The 20,356-nt window shown below is 38.5% G+C and overlaps 1 protein-coding gene across 1 annotated transcript in view; it reads left to right on the top strand.

Annotated features, from left to right (window-relative positions):
• Window positions 1-17,591: 17,591 nt before the first annotated feature.
• Window positions 17,592-20,356, top strand: part of MKNK1 (MAPK interacting serine/threonine kinase 1) — a 32,365-nt gene continuing 29,600 nt past the window's right edge. The window contains exon 1 of the mRNA XM_081325986.1: window positions 17,592-17,683. The gene's annotated coding sequence lies outside the window, so the exon portion shown is untranslated. The remainder of the gene's footprint in view (window positions 17,684-20,356) is intronic.

Genomic DNA, 20,356 nt, shown 5'->3' with positions numbered 1-20,356 from the left:
GTTTGAATAGTAATTTAGAAACAAGAGTAGATCCTTCTTTTCTGATTATTTTACATAGGCTTATATAGTATAAAGAGCATCACTACTTGTGGCCAGTGTTTTAGCACTTCCAGGAAGGTGTGCAGATCCAAGGATGACCTCTCTTTTCACGTCAGATGATGCTGTAGCCGGAGGCTTGTGAAAGTGAGGAATGCTAATTTTCTCCTCTATTTTCTATTGACTGGGGAACAGAGGTTCATTGCAGTGAAAACAATTTCTGAAATAGCTTGGTTTCATTTTCTTGTGCTTGACAGGAAAAAAAAATCCAAATGTCTTACCTCTCTTCTAGTCACTCTCTCAAGCTCATGGGACTACACTGGATGATGGAACTAACATAATAGTCATTCTGGGATATTATCAGTAGTCTTCCAGAGAATGGAAACACTGAGAGTTGAAACAAAAATAAACAGAGTGAATGTATATATATTTTTTACTTCTTTAAAAGTGGGGTTTGATGCAAAGCTTTGCAGGGTAGGGGTGGGGTACAATCGGTTATTGGTTGGAAATAGAATTTGATGGCTGCTAACCAAATCAAAGCAACACATGTGGAAGCATGGCTGGGATTCTAAATGTCTCGAGGTTTTGAACGTCTGGATCTATATATGCTGGCCTCACCTCCTACCTTGGTAGGAGATCATTAATGCTGCCACAGGACATCTCAACTACTGTCCTTCATCTATTCAATCTGTGAAAAATAAGGCTCCCAGAACCTTCTATTTATTAAGAGGTAAAATCAGAAAAAACAAAGACATTTTATAATACAGCCTCCTGGGTTTATAACATAAAGGTGTACAGCTAAAGATTTCAGTGCTTCCTTCCTTAATTTGAGTTCCATCTCATAGGGCAGACATGTCAAACACAAGGCCCGGGGGCCAGATCCGGCCCGCGAAGTGGTTTCATGTGGCCCGCGAAGCCATCCTGGAAACAGTGAGGGAATGGCCCCCACTGCCTTGGCCCTGGCCCAGAGACCCTCCTTCTGCCAGAGACCCTCAGATCTGTCCCACTCCTGCCCAGGCCCCCATAGGCACCCTTGATGCGAACGATGTAGAGCTGGCCACGCCCACCCAGTAGGCCATACGCACTCTAGCCACGCCCACCCAGTAGGCCACACCCACCCAGGCCACACCCACCCGCCCCCCTGAGGGCAACCGCAATGCTGATGCGGCCCTCAATGAAATTGAGTTTGACACCCCTGTCATAGGGGATAAATGAAATCAAATATATATATATATATTAAAAAATGAACTCAAAATATAGTACCTGGGCCCTGATTTATACAGAATATATGCAATGGTCTAAACCAGGGGTGTCAAACTGCTGGCCCACGTGCTGGTTGCATCATGTGGAGGCTACGCCCACCCCATCTCCTGCAATGGAAAACAAACAAACAAACAAAAAACACGTCACGTGACGCAGCGAGTTTGACACCCGTGGCCTAAACAGAACATATGACAGTGATCGTCTGCTGTAATTAAGGATGCAGATTTTAAGCTCATAAAAGAAGAGAAATCGTCTGGAAAACAGTCTTACAATGATACTGAATGTCCTACTTGCTCAGAAAAGTAGGTATAAGAGAAAAGAAAGCTTAATACAAAGCCTAATTTTTCTGAAGTTGTCAACTATTAGAGACCATTTAATCCCAAAGCAAAGTCTTTCTTTTTTTCTGGATCTCTTCTGACTTATTTAACGTAATGCCAGACATTTATCAGAGGGGCTTAGGGTAGCAGGCATAGCAACTTCCTTTTTCCATGGAGATTTCCATCTCTTTAAAAGATTGAAATCTTAAAATAGCAAATATGCAAATGAAGACCAGTCTTTAGATTGACAGGGAAGTTACAGTATTGTGAATGCAGATTGGCTATTGTAACAACACACATACTTTCCCTCCCTCCCTCCCTCTCTTTGCAAATCAAGAAGACGGAACTCAGTAACTTAACGAAGTAGGCAACTACTCTATTTTTTATAAATGGGAAAAGGGCTGAGACACAGAAACCTCCTCAAATATCTGTAGATGTTCTCAAAGTGTTTATTTCATACTTAAAAACAAGTTATGGCACTTTATCCAATTTATCCAATATGCCACCAAAAGTTCATATGTTTGCAGAAATGCTTGTTTTTCCTTGATCTTTGCATGTGCAGCTTTGGGATATTTTACTGAATCCTTCCAGAAATGTCTTTCTTTTCACTCGGTACTACAAAATGAATCACTTAATTCTCTCCATCTAGGACTAATTTTAGAGATGCATCTCCCAATAAAGCAATAAAACAGCTTTTAGTTACAATAATAATGCCAAAAAATATAGCAATCCAGGAAATACACAGGTTGCTATAGGGATTTCCTCCCCCCCCCAATCAAAGCTGTCTGACACAGAGATGCTTGTGTCAAGAAGCAACATTGAAAAAAATAACCCAGTGTGATATAAATGGGATATGCAGAGGAGAGAGAGAAAGAAAAGAAATTGGAATTCTATTTATGGCAATAAATAAAATTTTGACATGAGCACAACATTTTTCTCAGAAATAGCTGAATTCCCAGGCTCTTCTTTAGTTAAACTTATATATCTACTCTTTAGTTAAACTTATATATCTACTCATTTCCCCAATTTAATCAATCAAATCGAAGGTTCAATTGCATAGTTGGATCACTTTAGAACTGTTAACGGGGATGAGTACTGTAACTAGCTTTCTATATTTCCTTATTACTAAACATCAAATCAGTACATTTTAGATGACCCTCTCTCCTTTACTCGCAAGCTCCTCTTGTTGCTATTATTGTACAATGTATGATACAGAAGTCAGGACTGACCTTTATTTAGATAGATATAATAAGCTGCTTAACAGGGACGCGGTGGCTCAGTGGGTTAGGACGCTGAGCTTGTCGATTGGAAGGTCGGCAGTTTGGCGGGTTGAATCCCGAGTGCCGTGTAGCAGAGTGAGCGCCTGTTACTCGTCCCAGCTTCTGCCAACCTAGCAGTTCGAAAGCACGTAAAAATGCAAGTAGAAAAATAGGGACCACTGCGGTGGGAAGGTAACAGCGTTCCATGCGCCTTTGGCGTCTAGTCATGCAGGCCACATGACCACGGAGACATCCTCGGACAAGCGCTGGCTCTTCGGCTTTGAAACAGAGATGAGCACTGGCCCCTAGAGTCGGAAACGACTAGCATGCATGTGCGGGGGAACCTTTACCTTTACCTTTACTAATAAGCTGCTTAAACATAAGCAACTGTAATTGCAACCATAATGGCAATTCCAAAACTTTTTACTTATTTGAAATAATTTCCCATGAATTATTGCATGTCAGTTATTTGATCAGGGCTATACAACTTTAGCAACTTTAGGACTTGTGGACTTCAACTCCCAGAATTCCCTAGCCAGAAGTCTTAAGGTTGTCGAGGTTGGACAAAGGTTGTTAAGGTTAGAAATACAGTTCATTATATGAGCTTCCCTCTTCAAATTGTAAATTCTTTATGCTATTTGAACGACATGGAAGGGCTTTTGTCATCCTTGTTCATCTGTGATGAAAAGTTTACTTGCTATTTCCCACAGCGATGTCCTTTCTTATTGTCACAATGAAGCTAGATAGAATATTGATTTTATCCTCCTTTTCCTTACCTATATTTTTCTCTTATATATCTGTTTCTTTGTGATAGCAAAAGAAAAATAGTTAAAAAAAGTGGAAATTGAATTTGTAAACACAACACAGGTTTTTGCAAATATCAGTATTGTCTTTGAGCCTTTTGTTTATCATCATGGCAACTCAAAGAGTCATTGCCACCCACCCCATTGCCAGCAATGGCGAAAAAGTCGTGATACGTCGCGACACATCACGTGACAATGCGAGTTTGACACCCCTGCTCTAGAGCAGTGTTTTTCAACCTTTTTTGGGCAAAGGCACACTTGTTTCATGAAAAAAATCACGAGGCACTCCACCATTAGAAAATGTTAAAAAATTTAACTCTGTGCCTATATTGACTATATATAAAGTAATTCTCTTGAATAGGAATCAAATAAACACAAAGAAAGTATTTTATAATTACTTTTCAATTTTTCCCACGGCACACCAGGCAACATCTCGCGGCACACTAGTGTGCCGCGGAACAGTGGTTGAAAAACACTGCTCTAGAGTACCTCTTATTTGGTAAAAAAAAAGAAAGAAAGAAAATCATAATACATGTGAATGTTGAACAATTATAAATTTGTAGATGTTAATGACATAACAAATGTTAAAATTTGGATGTATTTTGTTTAAGGAATACTGTGCAACTATTTTGACATAATTGACAACTGAAAACTTGCAATATTGTTCCTTTATATTATCTAACCATCATGTAGTATTTGCATACATGAGGCTATTTTTCTAAAAGTTGACTCTTTCTTTCAAATAAATAGAATGTATTTGTTCGTTCATTCATTCATTCATTCATTCATTCATTCATTCATTCATTCATTCATTCATTCTTCATTTTCTTGCAGAAGGAAATGACCCAAAGGATTTGCCATTAAAGATATTTTAGACAATGTTACAATATCAACAATTATATGTACAAAGTGTTCTGATGATGCTCCAATGGACAACTGCTAAGAATCTGAGGAACTTTGAGTCTTGGAGTAAGCTTCCAATACAATTTAAATTAATTGCTGTGGACTTCAGTAATTTTATTTTCCTTTCTCTTGCTCTGTGACCTTGTGATTCTTGCTACCTATATTGTTCTATTTTGCTTTCATCCTCTGGAAGCTGCAGATAATCCATCTAGTGGCTGAAAGTTGAGGAAAATATTCCAAGTGGAAGAATGACATCATCCTACATTGCCTGTCAAAGAAGAAATATTTTTCTGTAATTCTATCTTGTACTTCAAGGAAGCATGGATGATCCTTGTCACTTCAAAAATGTGAATACTTTTTTCTAAGAAATAAGTAAAAACAGTTTAATTTACAAAGGCAGAGATACTGCCCAGAGGGATGCAAGGGTGATGGGTGGTAGAGAAATGTGATAGCTAAATAAATAAATAAAATGTTTTGAAAAATATAATACCACTGAGATTATTTCATTGGAAAAATATTTTCTGTAAGACACAAGTGAATAGGAAATAAGAGAAAAGAACAAAGAAGCATTAAGCCTTTTGGTGCAGATTTCTCCTAATTTCAATTGCCTTGCATATACAGTATTGACATCTAGTATATACTGAAAAAAGCACAGTTGCATTCCACTAAAATAACTAGCACAGCATTTGATTTTAGATTTACTTGCATCAGTGAGTCAAACAGTGAGTCAAATCAGTGAGTCAAACAACACTTGAGGCCCTTGAGGACCACTCGGAGGCTTCAACTGGTGCAGAATGCGGCTGCGCGAGTTGTGATGGGGGTTTCCCGATACTCCCATGTAACACCTCTACTCCGCGAGCTGCATTGGCTTCCGGTTGCCCTCCGGGTGAGATTCAAGGTGCTGGTGATGACCTATAAAGCCCTGAATGGCTTGGGTCCGGGTTATTTGAGGGTACACCTGCTGCCAGCATCAAGTTCCCTTCGTCCAGTGCGCTCACACAGGGAGGGTCTTCTCAGGGTGCCGCCGGTAAAAGATTGCCGGCGGATAACACCCAGGGGGAGGGCCTTCTCTGTGGGTGCGCCTGCCCTCTGGAACCAGCTGCCCGTGGAGCTCAGGACTGCCCCTGACCTTCGTTCATTCCGCCGGGACCTGAAGACCTGGCTCTTTGAGCTCTCCGGCCCAGGCTGAGAATTTTTAACTGGGGTTTTTATTTTTAGGGATAATTTAATCTTTTTTAATTGTTTTTTAACTTTTGTATTTTGTATTGGTTTGATTTTAAAATACCCTGTAAACCGCCCTGAGTCCAGGCAGTCCACAGGAGTCAACCCATGAGCCGTGGTGGTGCAATGGTTACAATGCAGTATTGCAGGCTAATTCTGCTGATTGCCAGCAGTTCGATTCTGACTGGCTCAAAATTGACTCGGCCTTTCATCCTTCCGAGGTTGGTAAAATGAGGGCCCAGATTGTTGAGGGCAATATTCTGACTCTGTAAACCACTTAGGGCTGTAAAGGACTATGAAGCAGTTAAAGTAGCTATTGCTATTTGAAAACATGAGCATGCGCACACACACAAACACACACACACACACACCACACAAACAAAACCACACACAAATAGAAGTTCACTTTATCAGACAGAATTATTAAAAATATGGTTTGAGTCTCAGTCAATCCATTTTAGTTATTAGACCTTCTGGTGGCAAACAAAATAAAAAGGGGAAATGGTAAAAATGGATAAACTTGAATAAGGATATACACCAATCTTATCTTAAAGCTTATCATGGATCCCCTGCCAAAGCCTTAATACTTAGGTAACAAAAGTTCTAACATTCTGAGTTGTGCAAGTCTCAGTTGTTTATCTAACATGCAATTATTTTACCATCTTCTAACCCAGGGTTTTTCAAATTGTGTTTTGCAAGGACCCTGGGGTTCCATGAAAAATTGATGAGGTCCATAAGAGACTGAGGTTCACTTGAATGCAGCTTAATTTCAGTCCCGGGAACTTTGCCTTTTGATGAAGGATTTTGGCAATTTTATTTTATTTTTATAACCAGCAGGTTCCACAGCCTGAAAATAAATCCGAAAATCCCTGCTCTGACATATTTGTTTGTACACTGATCTGTGACATTCTGTCTCTAGTGAAATACATTTGAAACTATTGTTGAACTAAAATTTCTTTGAAATGCAGGAATTTCCAGGAACTCTAGCCTCACCATGCCTTCTGCTATTTGGTCTTCATAAGACTTGGAAACAGCGAGTTTGTTGGCTTTTCTGTTCTTCTAGTAGGAACTGTCGGACAAAAGCAAGTAGTCCTCAATTTGCAACAGTTCAGTTAGCGACCATTCAAAGTTACAATGGAACTGAAAAATGTGACTTACAACTGTTTTTCACAGTTACGACCTTTGCAGCATTCCCATAGTCACGTAATCAAAATTCAGATGCTTGGCAACTGGCTCATGTTTATGATAGTTGCAGTGTCCCGGGGTCATGTAATCACCTTTTGCAACCTTCTGACAAGCAAAGTCAAAGGGGAAGCCAGATTCACTTAACATCCTTATTACTAACTTATCAACTGCAATGATTCACTTAACAGTTGTGGCAAGAAAGATTGTAAAATGGGACAAAACTCATTTAACAAATGTCTTGCTCAACAACAGAAACTTTGGGTTCAATTGTGGTCATCATTTGAGAACTACTTGTAAAAAAAAGTAAAGATCTGGACTGTATGAACATCTTAACTACTGCATCGTACTGGCTCTTTAAGGTACGTATCTCCCCCCTACTTTTTTTACAGGAAGAAAAGCTATATAATATCTTGTTAGTAACCAACAACAAAATATACTCTGAACCTAATGAAAATGGAAAGAATAGAGCTTCCATGTTGCCTACAGGCCTTATTTTAGAGCTGTTCTTTTTTTTTTTTTAACCGTAAATGGATTTAGCAGCACATTATTTCTGTTCCTGGTAGTTAGTGAGCTCAGTAAATATGTAGACAAAAGACTTCAGGGATATGAGGTCTAATTAGATCAGTATTTAGAAAGCACAGAAATCTTCCCATAATAACTAGGACATTGTATCGTACTATGGTGTAAATGCCAAATTATAGTTATTAATCTTTCATACTGCAGCATAGTTCTTCCTATAAAATTATTTTCTTTTCTATGCCAATTAGATTGTTTATTGGATTAAAAGCTTTGGGCTTGGATTTTTTTTTCCTCTTAAAATGACATGATAGTTGTTCATATTTAGGTGGACTTGAAGAATTAAACAATAAGCAGACTGTTTGAACCGAAGGAAGTATTATGTCTAGTTCTTCATCCAAGATATTCCAGGACTTTGGAAAAAGAAACCAAAAATAATTCCAACAGTAATAGGTCCTTTGGGTGCAATCCCAAAACATCTGGAGCACCACTTGAACACCATCGGTACCGACAAAATTACCAATTGCGAAAGGCAGCTTTACTTGGAACAGCTTTCATCATGTGATGATATTTTTAACACCATAAGACAACATTTCTCTAGCCAAAGTTCTTGGGAATGAGTCGATAGGTGGATAAAAATGCCGAATCTAGTCTAAACATCTGACTGACTGTGCAACTAACATTAATAATAATCCTGCCCATGGTTATCCCTTGTGATATTTTGATGAGATTGAGAGCTATGCTAGCAGTGGTATATTCTAATAGGAGGGTAACCCATGTTAGGCAAATCTCAGAAGAACCAGACTAAGCTTATCCATTAATCCATTAAAATTCATTTATTATACAATGGTGAGAAAACAACAAAGAATTGTATATTGGATCAGTCATCTGTCAATAAGGATGGCATCAGATGTTAGAGTTCATGAGCATCTAGTCAAGTGGGCAACAGAACACAGAAGCTACAGTATGACTGGGCAATCAATGCTCAATCCTGTATGATTATGGAGAGCAGTGCTTTTTTTGTAAAAGAAAAAGGTGCCGGAACTCACACATGTCATATAACCCGCCTTGCCTACCCTACAAGGTTCCATCCAAAAAAGGTGCCGGAACTCCGTTCTGAGCGTTCTATGACAAAAAAAGCCCTGATGGAGAGAAAAATCACAACTATAAACAAGATAAAAATATACTGTATTTGAAAATTGTGCCATTATGGCCTGCTATTATAAATAGGAACTAACAAAGTGGGGCTATTTAAAACAAATGTTTGAACTGTGGGAAAGAACTTATCCAAACTCAAATATCACTGAACATCAATTACCAGATCAAAGGAAATACATTATAAGAAATAAAATATTCAGGAATATAGAGATTCAAAAAAACTGTGAAAATGGAAGACACGGAAACAATAGCAGAATATAGAATAAACTCAGATAACAACTGGAAATATAAAGAAAATATAAAGAAAATAGCTGATATGAACTACAGAAATGATAACTTAGAAAAATTAATATTGGAGGCCAGGATTGCAACAAGATATGAATTTACCCTATGACATGAAGAATTAAAATGAAAAATTATGGCAAGTGCAGAATTACCAATAGAAAGGCAAAGATTCAGCATTGAAAGTAGTGCCTGAAAAAGGCCTGTCATCTATTAAGAAGGATGTGAATAAGGAACTTGCAAGGATTAAAATGCCAAATCCAGTCTAAACATCTGGTGACTATATGGCCAACCACAATAAGCCACAGAAATCAATTTTCTCCATGACTATCTGTTCCCAACCTGGTTTTCAAGTCTTCCAACAGTATGCTTTAATTGAGTCCAATGTTGCTGGTTATCATTTTCTCTTTCCTTCTACCATTCTCAGCATCATAGACTTCTCCAGAGAACTAGATTTGCATCTAATACATCCAAAGTATAACTATAGAAATTAAATTAAATCAAGTCAATGACATTAAGTTACAAGAATCTTCATAGGCACCAATACATAGTATTATACTATACAACTGAAGGCTGTGTTTACCATGTGTTTACTTCATCTAGTTAATACATTTCTGAGATTTTTCCCCCCATAATTTTAATTATAGGACTTCACTCAACCTGTAGTGTGCAACATAGAAGAGGCTTCTGCATGATCAATTTTCAAGCCCTCTTGTGGGTTTTTCTGGCAGGCAACAGTTGGAACACAGAGCTTTCCGTACATTGCAACAGTTTTCAAGCATCTCAGTATGAGGCAGAATTGATCCACACAGAGAGGGATTGCACACACTGTTTCAGAAATAGTTCCTTTTGAGCATATTTTCATTGATCTTGAGTCCAATGGTGCTTTTAACACATTTTATTTATTGTTTCCAAGTCACATTTGGGACTTTGTCCTCAGATGGTACTCTATGTTTTCAACCTATTCAGGATCACTCTGTTTTTGTTTCAAGGAATAACACAGTGGGAAGGTACCTTGAGACTTTCTAGTCGAACCCTCTGCTCAAGCAGGAAACCCTATACCATTCCATACAAATGGCTCTTCAGTCTCTTATTAAAAACTTCCAGTGATGAAGCACCCAATAACTTCTGGAGGCAAGTCATTCCAATGATTAATTGTTCTCACTGTTAGGAAATCTCTCCTTAATTCTAGGCTACATGTCTCTTTGATAAGTTTCCATCTGATACTACTTGTCCTGCCCTCAGGTGCTTTGAAGAATTAGGTTGACCCCGTCTTCTGTGTGACAATCCCTCAAATATTGGAAGACTTTATCATGTCAACACTAGTCCTTCTCCTCATTAGTCTAGACATACACAGTTCCTGCAACCATTCATCATATGTTTTAGCCTTCAGCCCCCTAATAATCTGTATTACTTTTCTCTGCACTCTTTCTAGAATCTTAACATCTTTTTGTACTGTGACCAAAACTGGATGCAGTATGCCAAGTCTGGCCTTATCAGTTCAGTATAAAGCAGTACTAACACTTCCCATGATCTTAATGCTAACCCTCTGTTGATGCAGCTTAGGACTGCATTGGTGTTTTCGGCAGCTGTAGCACACTGCTGGCTCAAATTTAAGTGAATGTCCACTAAGACTCCAGCATCCTCTTCACAGTTATTATTATTGAACAAGGTACCACCTATTCTGTACCTGTTTTATAACTATATTCTATACCTGTTCATGTATTTTATACCTATTCTATACCTGAGGGTGGTAGGAAAATATTAGGAAAAGAATATCTAAAGAGTACTAACCCGGATTGGGCTAATAATAGCAAAAGCATTTTTGGTTTCCTGGAAATTTGCACATTTCTTGCTGGTGAAAGTTTAGCAAGCGTTTGAATTGCCCCTAACAGAATGAGTTTGGATTTTATTTCTTACAATTTGCTTTGTGTTCATAAAGAACAGTTTTCATTTCTGAAACAGAAGGTAAAATATCTTGCTACTAGTCATACGTGAAATGTTGCTTAAATGTTTTCTCTGTGGCCAGAGTCTTTGGAAAGTATGGGAATTAGCAGATAATGTTCAGTCATCAACTTCTAACTTTAGCTAGTTTTCAAAATTGTAACTTTTTAAAAAAAGAATAAGAAGTTAATTCTTTAAAAAATGAAATCCAATTCAGCCTACATTCTAAAAGTTGGGAGGGGCACCAAAAAGTACAGGAGGAAGTCTTGCCTTTTTAACTGCACTCTTATTATATTACAAAATTAGACCATTAGAATTACAACATTAGCAAATCAATTACAGTGGTGATGAGTGCACTGTGGGAAGACTTAAAAGAACAGGTTAGACACAGTTTGTCACGGAGAAAAATTTATTTACGTGGTCACTAAGAGTCTGAAAACAACATAACAGCTTTAATATTATTTCTTTATAAAAATGGTTGGGATGAGATTTAGGGAAGAGAGATGGATAGTCTCTGAGAACTACACATCTCAAAGATCTTTAGTGTATGCTGGCTTTTTCTGTGCAGCTAAGAAATTCAGTAAGGTGGCTGGCAATTTGCAGGAAAGGAACATACTAGTACAGTAACCTGCTAGACTTTAGAAAGTAAGAAAGATAGCTTTATTATCCTGTAAATTAAGGCTTCCGGAGATTTTTGCCCAATGGATGTTTTTGTTTAAACAGGATAATGAACACTCCTAGATGAAGGCTCAGTGCTCTTAAAAAGAAAGTAAGTACTGCTCTGCTGAATCATGCCTAAAGACAATCTAGCCTAAAACCCTTTAGATGCCTCTCTGTTGGAATATGGTGATAGCCACCAAATTAGATGGCTTTAAATTCGTGCTATTGCTTGGCAGTAGACTCAAAGGCAGGATCCTTCTCATTAATAGATGGGGTGTGGGAAACAGCAGAAAAGGGAATGTGCCTTTGCGGTGGCTCAGTGGGTTAGGATGCTGAGCTTGTCGATCAGAAGGTTGGCAGTTTGGTGGGTCGAATCCCGAGTGCCGCGTGAGTGAGCGCCTGTTACTCGTCCCAGCTTCTGCCAACCTGGCAGTTCGAAAGCACGTAAAAATGCAAGTAGAAAAATAGGGACCACTACGGTGAGAAGGTAACAGCGTTCTGTGCGCCTTTGGCGTCTAGTCATGCCGGCCACATGACCATGGAGACGTCCTCGGACAAGCGCTGGCTTTTCGGCTTTGAAACGGAGATGAGCACCGGCCCCTACAGTTGGAAACGACTAGCACGCATGTGTGGGGGAACCTTTACCTTTGTCTATGGGTTTTCCAGAAAGCATTTTATGAGCTACTGTGTTTTTATGTAATACAAAATGCTGCACTACACAGGCCAGGTAGTCTTATGTTCTTAGATCTCCATATGACAGTTTGAGTTCAATTGCAGACATGCAGAATTACATTGTTTTTTTCTTTTGCTTCCTCTTTGCTCTTATTTTTTTGTACAAAAGGGATAAAGGTGCTTTGGCAAATTAAACACCAGAAGTGCATAACATGGCATTCTGGAAATAGGAAGGTCAAGAAGAAACTCCTTCCTCTTGAGAGCAGGTAATACATGGCTGTTTCCTGTATCAATAACATTGCTAATTGCTGAAAAATGGTAAATCTGTCAATATGAGGTGTTTCATATGCACTGCACCCTGAACAATGAATCAATCCAACAGAATATGACAAACCAAGTCAAGTCCTAGAAAAACACATTTCATTGAGAAAATTGGTGTTTTGCAAGTTTGAACCCAACAATATTTTTAACCACAGAAGCCAAACCATTTTTTCTAGTGGACTGCTACTTTCAGGATTTAATGCTTAATGTGAGATTAATGATAATGTGCCAAATGGACAACATATTACAATTAAGAAGCAACAATTGTTTTTTTCCAAGTTCCTAAGATACAAAAATAATTCCTGAGTGCCCGTGAAATATGAGCACTTTGCATAGAATAAAAGACACTGTAATGTCAGTGTTGAGTTGTGTTAATGGATTAATAGTGCTAAAAATGTTACATGAGATTTATCAGCCAAACCAATGGATTCACATGCTTAATGTTTATTAGTGAACTGGTTATCAACAATTTAGCATTGCTGTATTTGCTAGCATCACTGCCTCAGCTCTACCTCAGATCATCAGACATTAGATTCTCAAAGAAGCACAAACCTATTGTAAACTGCACACGCAAGGGATCTAGGTTGTGTTACAACCCCCCCCCACGTCTATGAAAAGATTGTCTTCTACGAAATTGATCCCTGGTGCCAAAAAGTTTGGGGATCCCTGCTTTAATATCTTTAGATTCAAAGCCCTCCTAATCCTGGGCGATCCTGGGTTTTGCTTTTATTGTAAATGGAGTTTTCTGAGTAGCTTTACAATATCTGTTTTGTAAAGAGGCAAAACCTTAATGCCATCATTTTGAGAGAATGCCTTCAAATTATGTTCTCCAAAATGTAAATAGCTCATCCATTTACTTACTCCAGTGCTAGGTCAATGGACTTTGGTAAAAAGATCTTATATCTTAGAAATAAATGCTGTGTACTTATACTCTCTTTGTACCAACTTCAACTAAACAATCTCTCTCTCTCTCTCTCTCTCACTCACTGTATAAATTGGGGCTTTATTGTTCTACATAGCCCTAAGGCTATAAACACAGAACAGTTTCTCAGCCAAGATGTTTCATTTCTACATGGATGAAGTGCCTACATGAATAATATAGGAGTTGGGAAAAGTGGCCTTCAGTTTTCAGATATTGTTTTAGAAAGTTAGTTGAATTTCTATGGAGATTTTCAGTCATCCAGGTCATGGATGATATAGCTGAAGAAGCTTCTTTGATGAGAAATGTCTTCAAAGAAAAAGAAGAAAGTCCAGTTGCCTCTTGGAAAAGCACCTTTGGGATAGAAAGTTAGTTGTTTCCTGAAGTTCAGTTGGTTGTGAATAGCCCTAAAACACTGGTCCCCAACCATTTGGCACCAGGGACCAGTTTCATGGAAGACAATTTTTGCATTGGGGGTGGGGGTGGGGGTGGTTTTGGTTTTGCTCACTTGCCAGCTTCTCACCTCCAGGTATGAGGCCTGAATCCTAATAGTCCCATGGCCCAGGGGTTGGGACCCCTGCCCTATTGCCTTGCTTTTAGCATTTTCTAAGCTAAATCAACAAGTCATACCCAGGATATGAACAAGCAGGGACATTTTATTTTATGCCCATAAAATAAAATTGTAAAATAATTTTCTCCCACTGATACTTAGAAGGAAAAAAAAATCAGACAAAGTAATAGTAACAGATTCCACAGATTATCACTGGCTGAACATAGAGAGGGATGAAGTATCAAATCAGTTTAGCTACTTCTACTTAGCTTATTTTGTTCCAAATTTCAGTAATTTTAAAATTAGATATATTACAAGAACGATAAAAGTAGAAGTTTGCAGGATTTCATTACAGATACTGCCATTTCCTGTTTTCCGCTTATGCGAAGAAGAAAAGCAGCAGCTTTTACTGAGGTAGATTGTCAGCCAGTCTATTTCTGTGATACATCTTCTTTGATACCTATGTTAGTGAAGATATTCTTTTCAAAGCTGTTAATTAGAAAAAATATATTAGCCAAACCATGTAGAAAATTTTTTTATGACGTGAGTAGGTAATACAGTGCTAGCACATTGAAATTTTGGGTGAGTTGCTCTTTTGCTTAGTATATAATTGGTATAATTATTTCCTAAAAGCACTGTTCCCACTGTACAAATTATTGTGTGCTTGGAAGGAGATGTGAAATGAAGTACAAAGAAGATTCTGATTTTCTTTTTAGTAAAAAGTACTTGGCAATTATTTTTGTGAAAATGGTAGTAGGTTAGCACCATTTGAAAAATCTATAATTCAAAAATTCAGGTTAATGTTTCTGAGTGGCTGCTTATAGAGTTGCCAGCATGGAAGGATGGAAGGCTGAGTCACTTGTTTTTTAACAGGAGTGAGCAGTGAGGTATCCAAGTTTGCAAATGGGAGTAAGTTCAAAAGCAAGAGCAATGTTATATCATGGACTGTTTTGTCTTAATGTTCTAGCTAGGCAGCCATCCCTTTTTTTAAGTTAATTTTTCTTCCTTTGCCTGTCACCTTTGTATTTGTGGCTACTAAATATGTTGAGTCCTTATTGGGCAATTTTGGACTTTGTATATCCCATGCATATTCTCTGTTTGATACAGGAAGATTACCTTTCTTGGAGCATCTACAAATGTGCTTTGCTATAATAAGCTTTGGTTGAAAGTTTCAGATGATTGCTGTTAGGGTTTCCTATCTTTTTTTCTCTTTCCACTAGCTAGCTTTCCATGACTACTGAATATGTCAGTCTATGCTCCCACGGAGTTATATTCATAATTAACCATCCTTAATCCTCCTAATGTTGGAGCAATGATACTGGGTTTTCAGCAACTCATGATATACTGATCTCATTGCTTGAGATAATCTATCTGGTTAATATCTTTTAAATTCTGAGAGCCATCTTTTCTGATCATAACTCTAAATCTATAGCGGTCAATCTATGGATCTTAGATCGCTGATGGTGCATGAGGATACAAAAAAAAATCCCTTCAGTCAAGTTTCCATGAAACTTTCTTCCTTAGTTCCTGAAAACTAGACTGAATGGATATTTTTCCTTTTGTAGCCTCATGCACCATCAGAAATCTAAGATCCATAGGTTGACCACTATAGATTTAGAATTAAGATCAACACCAAGTAGATAACTTGCAGAGGAGTTAATCTCTTATAATAATAAATCTATCAAACCCCAAATAGAGTCCTAATTTATTTGAGTTCTTTAAACTCCTCCCTAGGCAAGGCATTTTTTTAAAAAAATGAAACAAGCTTCCCCTGAAAAATGAGGGATGGGGGACTAACTTTAAAAAACTTCCTTTTATCAATCCTGAATTTCTCTTACCCTTAGTTTTAATATATAATCCTGAGTTGGACTGAACTATACATTTATTTCAAACATTATTTGAAACACTAGAATTGTAAAGGAAACACTCTATTTTCCCATCAATTTTAACTGCCTTTTGTTCTTTGCACCTTTTCTAACACTGCTGCCTAAGAAAAGGTAAGATTTTAAGCAATATTCTAATTTTCTAAAAGGATATTTTTATCTAAGAAAAAAGCATTTTAAGTCAATATAATTAAGACTACATTGTAATGGAAGACTCAGTTGAAAGGATGCAACTTCAATACACATTCATGTCTTATTTTAATGTTTTTATCATACTATTTATAGTTTTCACTTGAATATTTCTGAAATAATTTTATATAATTGTGCGTTGATTGCTGTATGGTACATACACATGCTGTAAATAAATAAATAATTCAAGAAGCTGGTGAATCAACAGATTGGTAAAGTAAGGATCATTTCAGTTCAGAGTGTTATTACACATAAACTTCAGTCAAAGTTAGACACCTTTATGGACAAAGAACAAGGAGATAATCCATTTCTACAATATTGAAACAAAAGGAAGCCTAGGAAGGATTTTATGTTAGAATGAGAATGAATACAAAATGTACACAGTGATTATGCATTATTCTTTTCCAGTTGATATTTCCTGATTCTATGGTATAGTTCATGTATTTGAAAAAAAAATCTGTCTTGATGGTGAAAGAGGTAATGCATGATTTGTTGAAGGAAAAAAAATAACCCAATACTTGTAGCATTTTATAGCAGTTTCTCAACCTTATCAACTTTAAGATGTGTGGACTTCAAGTCCCAGAATTCTGGAAGTTAAAGTCTACATATCTTTTTCAAATTCAGCATCTTTAAGATGCTGGAGATTGAAGTCCATATATCTTAAAAGGAGAATTTGGGGAAACCCCCCAAAGGAGATCTGTAACACAACACATCTCCAAGACTCACCACCAAAAACAGTTTTAAAGACCAGCAAATACATTTCTACATATTATGTATTTCTATGCATGGAATCTGTTATCATGCAATAAAAACTATGGGGGAAAAATTCCTGCTTTAGCACATGGACTGTGTGACTTTTTGTGTACTCTTGACTCCTGGAATCTACACAGCTAAATCCACGCACGTATCCCTGGCATTTTCGGGAGTGGCTTGCCATTGCCTTCTTGCGAAGGCCGAGAAAGTATGACGAATGAGATGTGCATGACTAGGTACTTAAAAAAAGGGAGACCCCCCCCCTAATACTAATTTGATCACTACACTCATCCTTTCACTTCTCCCGCTACACGATCCTTTTTAACACTCTAAAAGTGGAGAAGATCGTCAGCGTGTGAGTGTCCCGTGCCATTTCCCATTCTTAAAGCACTGACTGCTCTCCTACCCGCAGACGTTTTGCAGCATCCGGTTTCCCCACACCTCTAAAAACCACCCAAGTTCGTTACAAAACCCAGAGCAAGGAACATATTTCTCCGTACATTCGTGCGCTCTGCGCATGAGCACTCTCAGCGCCCAGCCCGGCTTTCCCTGAACCGGTTCTAATCTAAACCTTTCCAACTACGAAAGCCCGGGCAAATTTGAGCATGCGCATACTTTTCCTGCTCCCCCCCCCCACCCATTCCTTAATTGAAAAGCTTCTAAGGGGCCGGGGCAATTGCTCATAGCTCCGCCTTTATTAAGAGCGTGTTGGCCTGTGGCTGTAGGAGCCGGTTGTGAGTAGAAAGGGATGCGCTTTGGCAACCGCAGAGGTGGAAGAAGCGGCTGAGAACCGGAGGAGCGGGCGTAAAACTATTGGAGGCAGGAGCGCTGCCAGGGCTGTTGTTGGTGGTGGTGGGAATCTTGTCTGGGACTGGAAGATGTCGAGGGGTTCGAGTACCGGGTGGGCCCTTGGAGTGGGAAATGGCCATGGTTCCTCCAGTAATACAGAGGGTTGGTTGAGCAAGTTTGGGGTGTGGTGGGGCAAGGAGGAAAGAGAAAATGGGGTGAGGCATTTATTTGCAAGCTTCCCTCGGCTCCTCTGTTCTCAGGAGGTCAGGGTCTTGTGGGTCCATTGTGATTTGTGTGCATGTGTGTGAGATGAAAGAAAGGAGATGTGAGAACCTAGTTGCAATATTATCGCCCAGTCTACATACTGAGCTTGGGGTTTGTAAGGGCGCTATTCTTTATATTCAGGCACTGTTTTTTTTTAATCTGGGATATGTGTTTTTAAAGACAGAATTTTTTCTCATGGTGCCTGAACTTGGATATATTTACAAATAATTTGGCCAAGGACCTTTTAGGAATCATTTTACAACAGTATATGGGAATTGGTTGTGTTAATCTATTGCAATAAAAACAACAAAAGCATGGCATCTTCAAAAACTAAACACATTTATTATACTGTAAATATCTGTATTTGGATAGTCTTCTCAATAGAAATTTCACTCCTGGTGATGAAATGACCGCATATGTGAACATCACTTGGCCAAAATCTGGAAGCGGTTTGTTGTTGCCTCCTGCATTTGTTTTTTTTTAACATTTCCCAATCTAGTCTATAAAGTAGATTTTCCCATCAGTTTACTAACCAGGTTTGATCATGCTTTCTTTTTTTTTTGTTGGAGCTGAGGTCAGTCCCAATCTGCTAGGTGGTTGGCTGGACACTTTAGATGGGGGAGTATTTAGATGGGAATTCTGGGCACCTCATACTTCACCTGTGTTACACTGATGCTGTATGAGCTGTTTTAGTTTCCAGTTACTTTCTGGGTGCAATTCAAGATACTGGTTATCACTAGTAAAGCTACTACCTGCTGAGGACCTGGTTAAAGAACAGGACTGCTTCTCTCTGAGAGAACTTATCTTTTTAACAAGGTTAGATAGGTGGATGCTTCAGGTCCCTTCCCTTCAATGTGGTCATCTGATGGGACCTTGGAGGCATGCCTTCTATGTAGCTGGCTCTGATTCTTTGGAATGTGTTCCTACTGAGATCTGCACCTAGGATCCCCAATCTTGTTAGCCTTCCCGAAGGCTGTGGAGACTAGGATGTTCCCTGAAGCTCTGGGCTAGGATGGGGATGAGCCAATGAGTATGGAATATGGGTTTTCCCGGCGCCATGGAAGGAAGGATACAAAGCATTTTTATGTTTTAATGATTTTGTTGTGAGCCACCTATTTCATATGTCTCATAAATACATTTTAATTGTATATTATACTACAACTCTCAAGGGGCCATCCTTGAGCAAAATATTATTTCAGTGGAATAATATACCAATGGAAGTAAGCTGAATTAAATTTATTATGAAAGTAATTCCTATTTTTAGCTGATTAACCTGTAGGGTGATAAGAAACGTGCTTCTCTAATATTTTTACCATGTTACAGATACCAGTTAAATCCAATTTATCATATTTTACATTTTCATAGAGTACTTTTCTACAAACATGAAGTATTCTTGGGGAGTTTATTTACTTTGATGGTTATGGCAAAGTGAATAGTAACAGGAAAGAGAGAAAAATAAAATGGAAAAGATGCTCACAACGCATATATATATATATATATATATATATATATATATATATATATATATATATATATATATATATATTTGTTTTCTGAGGTTTTCGCGGGTGTTCGTATGTGGATCTTTGGTTATTCGGGTTTTTCCCCGCGTAGAACTAAAGGTGTAGGGGCGACGTTTCGACGGAATCCCATCCGTCATCATCAGGCTGGTGGCTTCTGCTTCCTTCTTCTGGGAGAAGCATGTGGCTGTTTGTTCCTCTTTTTTAAACTGCCAGAGGGGGTGTGTTCTGTGGGTGGAGGTGTGCTCTGATTGGGTGGGGGAGTAAGTGTGTTCTGATTGGGTGGGAGTGTGTTTTGAATGGTGGGTGTGTTCTGATTGGGTGGGGGTGTGTTTTGAGTGGATGGGCTGGTCTCAGCTGCCAGCCTTAGACCTGAGCTGGTGAGTTGTGCTGCTTTTGTTCGGCTTCGTGTTTGTGGTGGTGCCATGTTTTTATAGTGTTTGTGGTGGTGCCATGTTTTTATAGTGGGTGTCAGTTTGCTTATTGTGTGGTTTGGAGGGGTTTAAAGGGGCTGATGTTGCAGCACAACTCACCAGCTCAGGTCTAAGGCTGGCAGCTGAGACCAGCCCATCCACTCAAAACACACCCCCACCCAATCAGAACACACCCACCATTCAAAACACACTCCCACCCAATCAGAACACACTTACTCCCCCACCCAATCAGAGCACACCTCCACCCACAGAACACACCCCCTCTGGCAGTTTAAAAAAGAGGAACAAACAGCCACATGCTTCTCCCAGAAGAAGGAAGCAGAAGCCACCAGCCTGATGATGACGGATGGGATTCCGTCGAAACGTCGCCCCTACACCTTTAGTTCTACGCGGGGAAAAAACCGAATAACCAAAGATCCATATATATATATATATATATATATATATATATATATATATATATATATATATATATATATATATATATATATATATATATATATATATATATATAT

Source organism: Vipera berus, assembly GCF_964194415.1.
Source record: "Vipera berus genome assembly, chromosome: 3".
Lineage (NCBI taxonomy): Eukaryota > Metazoa > Chordata > Lepidosauria > Squamata > Viperidae > Vipera > Vipera berus.
This window is presented reverse-complemented; position numbering and strand designations above follow the sequence as displayed.